We start from the raw sequence: 11,245 nt of genomic DNA on the forward strand, positions 1-11,245 counted from the left end.
GAGAGAGAGAGAGAGAGAGAGAGAGAGAGAGAGAGAGAGAGAGAGAGAGAGAGAGAGAGAGAGAGAGAGAGAGAGAGAGAGAGAGAGAGAGAGAGAGAGAGAGAGAGAGAGAGAGAGAGAGAGAGAGAGAGAGATGTATTCAATTCACAAGGTGCCGACTTGGGTTGTTACTCTAGAATTTTATAGACTCGGCCAATAACACTACTGGGTCACTTACTAGAAATTATAAATAAAAGAAATATACAAACTTTTGTTGATTTATTTGAAAAAAAAAAAAAAAAAAAAGGGTCAGTTGCTTTTACTACCCGTTGAAAGGTGGTATTTGGGGTAGGATTTTGGGCCTAGTCGCCTAGACGAATCCCTGGTTCCCTCTTAACTTCTCGCTTAATAATTCCTTGTGAAGAGCATGAAAGGGATGAGGATTTCATTGGTTATATGTCTAAACATTTGGATATTTCATTGAACCGTTGCCTGCGTGCCCTCGTTCATTACAAGAAAAGAGGGCTATTAGGCTAAAATAGGTAGTGTCATATTTGTCATAATCATAATAAGTGTTACATAGGATTTGACATGTTATAAAAATTTATCTTAGGAGGATCTAAATTATGACACTTGTCATTGTCATGTTATTTCTTTTTTCTAAAATAATTAATTTAAAGAAATTATTTTAAAACTAAAATTTCATTAAATTTTAAAGAAAATTACAAAAAACGTAGACAACAAAAACATAGAAATTAAAATTTCGAAATCTAGAAATTAAAAAATAAAATATACATAAACCTAAAGGACGTATTCATCAGAAAATTGACCTTCTAAATTATCGACCGGTTCAACGTTAAGATCGATATGATCAATGGTTCAAATATATTCCGTAAAGTATCTTTGAAGATCATGATGGATCTTATCATGATGAATTATTTTTCTTCTTGCCAAGTATTCGTGGCTTCCATCCTCAAATGTTTGTGTTGGCCAAACGATCTCGTTTTCATTATACTCATATATTGCATTTGCAATATCTTCAAGAATCGTATTATTAAAAATGTGGGGTATTTCAGTACATCTCAACGTTTTTATGAGCGCTAATAGTCCGTTCAACATCTTTCCTCGCATTTTATTGAGTTCTCTGAAACCTCAACTTCTTCTATCATTTGGACAAGATAATGACTTGACAAAACAAGAACGCTCTGGATATATCTCGACTACAAGATAATAATTGTTCATGTGTTGTGTTCCACGCTCAACAAACGAAGAATCTGGTGTAGTCTTGTTATACATGCCATCGAATAACGTAGACGTGTTAAGAACATTTATGTCATTCAGTGAACTAGCAGAACCAAAGATTGCATGCCATATCTACAAATCCTATGAGGGCACCGCTTCAAGTATGATTGTTGGATAACTATGATCGTCTTGTGTGTATTACCCTTGATATGCATTTTGGCAATTTCCTTATTTTTTGTGGAGGCAATCTAGGCTTCCTAACATTCTAGGAAAGATATGCGCATTTGAATGATGAGTGTATAATTGTTGGAGATCACTAGAACTAGGTTTTCGCAAATATCATTAACCATAAAATCTCATAACATGCTTATAAAATTTGTGAAGGCATTGTCGTATAGTACGTCAAGACATCATAAGATTATCATATAGTGCATCGAGGGAAGTAGCATATGCTAGTTGACGAAATACAACAATGCATTTTTATAAGGGAGTAATATCAACTATACTTTTAGCATTTGCACATTGTTGGAAATATGGACACTCTTCTTTGACGTCGTTGACTATACATAGAAACAAATGTTTGTGCATACAGAACCGCCGATGAAAATAATATCCTTGAAAAATCGTGTGTTTGTCAAAATAATCTTGCATGAAGCGTTGGTGACTAGCTTCACTATTTCTTTATATGTATCTTCATCTTCTCCGTCGAGCGTTTGCGATATTTTGTTGACATAGTTCTTTTATCTTTTGTTCAGCCTCTTGAATGACCTCTATGGTCGTTTCTAACAGCCCATCAAAAAAAAATACTCAGTGATAAATAAGATGAAAATAACATTTTTTGAGAGATCGGAGAAGAAGATTTTGATGTGGTATATGTAAAGGAATGCATGGTTGTATTTATGGATAATAAAAAAATAATTAATATATATATATATATATATATATATATATATATATATATATATATATATATATATGTGTGTGTGTGTGTGTGTGTGTGTGGATTGACATCTATTGTGTGGACGTGTGGATAATGTTATTCTGTGAGAATTCCAAACAAAATATGTTGTTTGATAATATGAATACGTTCAGTCCTATATAATTATTTTAATTATTAAGCATTTTCACTAACTAAATCGTCTATAAGGTTATTATACACTTTTTTTTTAATTATTCTCATTCTATCAGAATGTTATCATGATGTTTATTGAGTCGTATTCTGTAAGAATTAAAATAAATAAAAAACGATGAATGAGAACAAAATTGAATTTGAATTGGTAAGAATCCATTAAAATAATAATAGTTCTGTGAGATTGAACGTATTCACATTACTAAACAACATATTCTCTTTAGTAATTTTCATAAAATAGCATTATCGACACGTCCACGCAATAGTTGTCCATCCACATTATATATATATATATATATATATATATATATATATATATATAATAGTCGGATAATTTCCCCTGTGCCATTTCATTAACAGAGAAGAGTATAAATATACAAAATGATGGGCCATCCTTAAGAGGGGTTGAATCTACAACACAAATACATAGTGGGCTAGGCTAGGTACTATACAGATGCAGTGTACACTAATATGCCCCTGCAGTTTGAGCGGGAGGAGGACGGATGCTTAAACTGTTGTGAAACTCTGAGAAAAGTTAAAATGGAAGCCCCTTAGTGAAGATGTGTCACACCCCAAAACCGGAACGGCGGAAACGTTCTGGGGTGGATGAAGTCATGTCAAGTATAACAAGACATGCATTATAGTAATCAAAGTACAACAAAACATTGCATTAATAGTAATAGTTTTACATGGTTACATTACAATACATCGAAGAATACAAGTAAATATAAGTAAGTACAGCAAGGTACTAAGCCATCTTCATCAACAGCTCCGGGGGTGTACCTATCTAATGCTAACCTGAGAATACAAGTTATTTGAAAAGCGAGTATCAACATTTTTACAAATGCTGGTGAGTTCATAAGTATTTAGTGACATTTATCCAAATAACTTTATAAAGTAGTAGTTTAAGTGTTTACTGTGTATTAGAGTTCTTTCCAGAAAATCCTATATTTTCTTTAATAAAGCAGCCTTCTACCAAGACTGGTCAGTGTTATGTGGTAAAAAGTCATTTTCCCTAATTTGCTATCATTATCAAAATACTGAATTTGATTATTGAGGAAAGCAAACGACATCAGGGAATAACATATGCCTCAGCAGTGAGGATTGCTGGCTAAGGCAAGGAATCATAGACTCCAGGAGAGTATCGAACAAACGACACGCCTGGTTCAGTCTAACAAATAGAGACTCAGACCCCAGAAGGTACCAAATGAAAGGTATAGCTGGTAAGGTCTAAAACAGTGAAAAACATACCCCAGACAGTATCAAATGAAAGATACGTCTTGTAAGGTCAAAACAGAGAAAACAGACCCCGTACAGTATCAAATGAAAGATACGTCTTGTAAGGTCAAAACAGTGTGACTCTGAAAATGAATTACCAGCATACAGTGTAAATTGCCAATGAAATACCGTTACCTTAAAGCCAATGAATTATAAGGTAACCCGGGATACTCGTAACCGTACTGACTAGAGTACCAGACGCCCTACAAGCGTCCGAAATATGACATTTGTCACCCATTGGCTTGGTAGGTCGGGACTGTAGCTAGCAGTCTGGGTGCGGGGTTGTCAATCCCGTATAGATCTATACACACAATGTCTGCTCTCCCTACAGGAGATTTTGGTTACCATCTAGACGACGGAGAAGGCCGTGTCCTGAAGATGCATCCCAAATAGTGGGTAGAGACTTCCAAATAGTGGGTAGTGTGTTTCTAATGTAAGTGTAGACTAGAGGTAGAGACTCTCAACTGAACTGACTAGAGAATTCATGTATGTCCATACTCATATACATAATATATAACTAATGAATCAAACGACCTTCGGACGGCCATCTGATCCCACCAGACCACATCTCAACGAAGAAAAGGAAATAGGGCGGACGAGCCTTCCTAAGTCTTTCAATCATTACTTATATGCACCTATATAAGTACAAACATACATCTAACTATGACTGAGTGTGTATCAAGTAGAAGTGATTCTTGTGAAGTAGGAGTGTCTAACAAGTGAAGTAGGAGCGGTCGCAAGTGAAGTAGGAGTGTCGAACAAGTGAAGTAAGAGCGGTCGCAAGTGAAGTAGGAGTGTCGAACAAGTATAAGCGTATCACAAAGTAGAGACGACAATAAGTGAAGTAAGAGCGTCTATCAGGTATAAGCGACTACAAGTATAAGTGAAATAGAGACAATAACAGGTATAAGCGTATCAGGAAGTGAAAGTGTTATCAAGTAGGAGTTTACAATAAGTGAAAGCGAAGCAGCGGTAACTAACAAGTATAAGTATTTGACGTGAAAGAGAAATTTGATGAAAACCTTGGAAAACCTTTATATTTAGGAAAATCGCATTTTGTATTCTTTGGTAAAATCAGTGTGAAAACCTTTAGAAATCCTTGGAACCTTTATAAATCGGTTTGAAATGATTTCGAATAAAACAGTATAAGTAAGAGTTTGAAACAGTTTGAAAAACCTTTTTGCAAGTCGTTATAGTATCCTACTCGGTAAAACAGTGTACAGTGTGGTAAAATCTTGTGCATGCGGGTTATCAATCACATGTGATTGATATGATAACTGGCATGTTTAACTTGTATTCCCCCCTATAAAACATGTAAAAACATTTAAAAGGTTCATTCAGGGGTATGAACTCACATGGCGTAAGTGGATCCGACGAAGGTGCCGGTTGGGTGCTCGGTGTCAAGTAAAGACTTGGACACACTTAGTGACCTATTTAACATATGATAACATATGTTCACATACAATTAGTATATTTAATACTAATTAAACACGTATACGCACTAAAAGGAGCGGAAAACACTTTGGTTAAGTGTTTGGGTGTCCCGGGTAGCGTCTAAAGGTGTGTATGGCTTAGGAATGGAGTTTACTATCTGAGAGTAAACTCCCAACACCATGTTTACGGCCCAGGGACTACTCACCATGAGTTTACGGCCGTAAACTCATGGTGAGGGGTTCTAGTGTGTTTTAAGGCTTCAATCTTGTTCATGGAATTATTCTAGGTCTAAAACTATATAGTATGAGTGGGTTTAAGGTCTTTAAGGGCATCTTAATGGAGTTTACGGCCCAGGGACAACTCCTAAGGGAGTTTACGGCCGTAAACTCTCATTCCTTGAGTTTTGTGAAGTTTCAAGCCCCTAATACCTTGCTAGTAATTTATAATGAAGTGTGAGGCCATTTGGGGGGATTAAAACTATCATTTGGGTATGTTTAGGGGTGTTTACGGCCCTGGTACATGCCTGGGCCGTAAACTCCTTTTGTCCCTCCATTTTGATGTGTTTAAATGGTTTAAACCTGAAATGATAAGCCCCTAATTTATGTATGAAGTCCTAGGGTGGTTTGGGAGTGTTTTGGGGGTTTTTTGACATGATTAAGAGGTGTTTACGGCCTTGGCATATTCCTGGGTCATAAACTCTCTTTTACCCCCTAAAATCATGTGATTTAATGTTTAAACACTCCTAGGCAAATCCGTCAATTTATTTCCAAGCCTTTAGGGACATTTTGGGGTCATTTTGGCCTCTTTTAAGGTGTTTACGGCCTAAGGAGGAGCTTACGCCGTAAACTCCTCTTCCTTAGCTTCTAAGTCCGATTTTTGGGCTACAAACACAAATCATGATGTTTAGAATAAGCTAGGGTAAGCGGACTTACGATTTGGAAGCGTTTGGTTGCGGATTTGGGTCGAAAATGAGTCTAGAGAGAGAGTATAGAGAGAGAGAGGGTAAAAAGTCTCAAAATGGAGTTTACTCCCCTTTATATATGGGTGGGAGTTGGAGCTCAGTGGAATTCTACCCAATACTGCCGTTATACGGGGCTTTTGGTCACACCCGATTTAGTGGTCGTAATAATAAAAACTAACTTTTTCCAATTAAATGGAAATGTGTGTTATGTGTTTTTATTTCCTTTTATCACGACTTAACGACATATTAAACATAAACAACTGAAATGTTTATTTAAATTGGCGACCTCTAATTAACGGAACTTTTATATACTGGAATATTCCCTTAACGGTAACAGGGAAATGTAACGGGACAACTTGGGTTGTCACAAGATGTCTGCGTACTGATACCGAGAAGGGACATGAAGAACACGAACGTGACCAATAGCGACTTTGTCCCAGACAAAGTGAATGTCAAGCACTATGTGTTTAGTACGTTGATGTTGAACCAGGTTTTCAGACATATATATGGCGCTGATGTTGTCACAGTAGACAAGCGTAGCCGAGCACGGAGGTGAGTGAAGTTCTCGTAGAAGATTGCGGAGCCAAGCTGTCTCGGCAACAACATTTGCCAGGCCCTGATATTCTGCTTCGGCACTGGACCATGACACCGTGTGTTGTCACTTCGAAAACCAGGATACTAGGTTATCACCTATAAAAGCGCAGTAGCCTGATGTGGATCGACGGGTCGTAGGGCATCCACCCAATCAGCATCAGAGTAAGTTGTGAGAGTAGATGTAGAAGAGGCATATAATTGTAGGTCGTGATCTAGAGTACCACGAAGATAACGAAGAATGTGTTTGAGAGCATGAAAGTGCGGCTCTCGAGGGTCATGCATATAGAGGCATATCTGTTGAACCGCAAAGGAGATGTCTGGCCAGGTGAATGTCAAGCACTGTAATGCCCCCGCAAGATTACGGTACATGGAAGGATCGGAAACAGGGTCACCATGAGCACTAAGCTTGAAAGCCGAATCGACAGGGGTGCGACATGGATTGCAGTCTGACATATGAGCGCGTTGGAGAAGCGCCGTAGCATACTTCTTTTCAGAAAGAAAACATTCCGTTAGGAGACCGAGAAATAGAGATCCCAAGGAAGTAGTTCAACGAGCCGAGATCGGTCATGGCAAATTCACGACTGAGAGAGTCTATGAGTTGATGAAGGAGATGGGGTGATGATGTTGTAAGTATAATGTCATCAACATAGATAAGCAAGTATGCTATCTCATGTCCCTGTCTCAAAACAAATAAAGATGAGTCAGTTTTTCTATGTTGAAAACCGAGTTGAACTGCGTGGTTGGCAAAGCATTGAAACCAAGCACGAGGAGCCTGCTTAAGGCCGTACAGAGACTTCTGGAGGCGACAAAAATGTCGAGGCTTATCGGGATCAGTGAAGCCAGGAGGTTGGTACATGTAGACAGACTCTGTTAAATGGTCGTGTAGGAATGCATTCTTGACATCAAGTTGATGCACCGGCCAATGGCGTGAAACGGCGAGACTGAGAACAGTACGAATGGTAGCTGGTTTGACCACCGGGCTAAAAGTTTCGTCACAATCAATCCCGAGTTGTTGACTTTTTCCATTCGCCACTAAACGAGCTTTGTACCTGCTAAGAGAACCATCAACATGAAATTTGTGTTTAAATAACCACATAGAACGAACAATGTTGACTCCTTCAGGGCGGGGTACGAGAGTCCACGTACTATTTTTAATAAGAGCCTGAAATTCATCATGCATAGCAGATTTCCAGTTGGGATCTTGTAGGGCTTGTATGTGAGATTTTGGAACAGGTGAGAGAGCGGAAGTGTGAAGATTTAAGCGCTGAATTGGTTTGACAATTCCAAGTCTAGACTGAGTAGTCATAGGGTGAGATGGATTTAGGTTAGGTGAGGGATGAAAATCGGTGGTTGATGAGTTAGAAGAGGTATTAGATGTCAACGGTGGGGGGGGGGGGTTGGGGGTAGAGAAGGGCTGCCTAGTGGGGCACCCGAGGTATGGGAGGTGGTTGGTGTGGAGTTTTCGGAGGGGATATGGTCAGAAGGAGAGGTAGGCGGTGTAGGTTCGTTGGCGAGGGTTGGAGTTGGCATACGGAGGAGCCGAGAGGAAATTTGGTTTTGTTGAAGGTTTGAATCAAGGAAGTTGTATGAAGGGGGAGAGGAAGGAGTCATGGAAGCAAAAGGAAAAGCGTTTTCATCAAATGTGACATGACGGGAAATGATGATCTTTTTGGTGTTAAGATCAAGGCATCGGTACCCACGGTGGTTATCTGGGTATCCGAGAAAAACACAAGGAGTGAACCGAGGAGCTTGTTTGTGAGCGGGGTGTAAATGAGGACAACATAAGCATCTAAATATGCAAAGGTGGTCTTATGACGGAGTGGTTTGGTAGAGTTTGTAGTGTGGTGTTTGATTGTTAATGGGTTTTGAGGGAAGGCGGTTCAGGAGACGAGAGGCCATATGAAGTGCTTCAACCCAATATGTAGGTGGAAGATGAGACTGAAAAAGAAGAGAACGGAAGAGGTTGTTGATGGTACAAACCATACGTTCTGATTTCCCATTTTGTTGGGAGGTTTTTGGACATGAAAAACAGAAATGAATTACGTTTATGTCAAAAAGAGTGCGGAGGGTGTCATTGTCAAATTCACCCCCGTGGTCACATTGGAAGACTCAGATTTCTTTATCAAATTGAGTGCGAACAAATGCATGAAAATGTAAAAATTTGGAAATTGTATAACATTTTCGGCGTAAAGGGTAGACCCACAAGTAATGAGAAAAATGATCTAAGAAAATTATATAATATTTTAAACCGCTATTGCTTTGAATGGGGGATGTCTAAAGGTCGGAATGAACTAAATCAAAAGGGGCTAAAACAATTTTAATAAAATTCTGAAATAGGAGACAAGTGTGTTTTCCCAATTGACATTCATTGCAAAGGAAATGAGACACATGTTTATTACATGAAATTAAACGACTAGAAATTAAAAAACGAAGCACTTCATTCCCAGGATGACCGAGTCTTTGGTGCCAAGTGAAGGGGCTGGAAGTGAGCAAAGCTTGAGGAGATCTCTTGAGGCAGTGAAACGGGTGAAGTTCTCCGGAGCTATCACATCGGAGAAGAGTTTGTTTGGTCCAAGAGTCCTTCATAGAAAAACCACATTTGTCAAATTCTATAGATCAATCACTATCACGAGTAAATTTGCGAACGGAAATGAGATTTTTTATGATATTGGGAGTAACGAGTACATTATGTAAGTGAAGAGGTCGATGTGGAGTTGGTAAAATGTTATGCCCCATGTTGGTAACCGGTATTTGTGAACCGTTACCGACAAGGATAGATGGATAAATGCGCAAATTAAAAAGAGTTTGTAAGTTACCCGTACCCGCCGATAGATGATTTGTTGCACCCGTATCCATGAACCATTCCGAGTTGCTTGGGTCTTGGAGGTTCATTGCTTGAAAAGCCTGAGGAAGAACAGTTGCTTGATCCTCACAGTTGGACCCACTATTAGGCGAAGAAGAAAAGAAAGTTGATGGTTGATGTTGGGCATGTGAGTATGCTGTTGGCGAAAAGGAGCAGGCCCTCTGTTGGGATGTGGAGGTTGATGGGTCCATGGGAGCATCCATGGACTAGGTGAGGCCCAATTTGGCGCAAGTAAAGGGGACCAGGGGGCCCAAGGTGGCATGGTATTATTCCCGTTCCAGTGAGAATTTCCACCAGTGTTGTCGTTTGCATTAGTCCACTGTCGACGATCTTGCTGACGGTTATTACAGCCACCCCCACCACGACGCTGCTGATTCCGGCGGTCGCTGCCTCCACCTCTACGTGGCAGATTGCTACGGAAATCCCGGCGAGAAGGCTGCGATGAAGGTGCCTGTTGCTCGGAGCCGGTTACGAGAGCGGAGGGGAAGAGCTATTGTCATGGTGAGAACCGTGAGTAGGGCGCAGGCGGGCAAATCGAGATTCTTCGAGGAGTAACATCGAGCGAGCTTGCAAGAAGGAAGGGAGCGGCTGTTGATGGCGAATAATCCCAGCAACCTGATCGAATTTTTCGCCAAGCCCGTTAATCATGTACGTAACCAAGGTCTTTTCAGGAACTGGTTGGTCGATGTTAGAGAGGAGATCGGCTGTCACCTTGATTTTCTGGCAGTAGGCGGCGACTGACAGGTCATCAATTTCAATCGAGCGGAGATCATTTTCAAGTTCGATTGCCCGGGCGTCTTTGTTATCACGGAAAATACTTTCAAGGCTAGTCCACACAGTATTAGCTGTGCCTCCCTTCTTGAGTATCATTTGGAGAATAGAGGGTGAAGGGTGCCATAGAGCCATAGTTTGACGAGAGCATCCATTTTCTCCCATTCGTGAGACGGGTTTGTTGGGGCCGGGTCATCAAGATGATGTTTCACATCGAAACTGAGACAAAGAGCTTCAAAAAGCTCACGCCATGCGTCATAGTTAAGCTCGTTGAGATCGAGCGTGAGGGGTACGTAAGCAAGTACGTTGTTAATGCCAAAGGGTTTTTCCAGAGCATCTTTATCAGTGTTTGATGTGGCAGGCATGGTGATCAGAAAGAGAGCAAGCAAAAGGAACCGATTAGGGCCAGCCAACGAGGAGGATCAGAGGAGAAGAAGAATCGAGGAAAGGAAAGAGAGGCTAAATAAGGAGGGATTTTAATGTGTACGCTCTGATACCATAATAGTGGGATAATTTCCCGTGTGCCATCTCATTAACAGAGAAGAGTATAAATATACAAAATGATGGGTCATCCTTAAGAGGGGCCGAATCTACAACACAAATATATAGTGGGCTAGGCTAGGTACTATAGAGATGCAGTGTACACTCTATATATATATATATATATATATATATATATATATATATATATATATATATATATATATATATATATATATATATATATAATTTTTTTTAAAAAATGACCCATTTGGTCATTGCCTGAAGCGGCAACATTTAACTCAATAGAAATGCGCATAGTATTATCGTCGAACATCACATACCGAGGAGGTGGCACGATGTTTGCCGAGTCCACCTCGGCTCCACTCCATCTTGCCTTACCGACAGATTCTTAAAAATGGGTTTCCTACGCTTTTCATGTTTTGTGTGCCGGTTTAGAGGCAAATCTGGTTATGTCAATATTAATCATTGGAAATTTACGGTTAGATTTAAA

At 39.7% G+C, this 11,245-nt stretch overlaps 1 pseudogene; it reads right to left on the reverse strand.

Annotated features, from left to right (window-relative positions):
- Positions 1 to 9,948: 9,948 nt before the first annotated feature.
- LOC145098622 (uncharacterized) lies at positions 9,949 to 10,616 on the reverse strand (annotated as a pseudogene).
- Between the last annotated feature and the right edge of the window lie 629 nt (positions 10,617 to 11,245).

Source organism: Lactuca serriola, chromosome 4 (assembly GCF_051521515.1).
Source record: "Lactuca serriola cultivar US96UC23 chromosome 4, Lser_US96UC23_V15, whole genome shotgun sequence".
Taxonomy (NCBI): domain Eukaryota; kingdom Viridiplantae; phylum Streptophyta; class Magnoliopsida; order Asterales; family Asteraceae; genus Lactuca; species Lactuca serriola.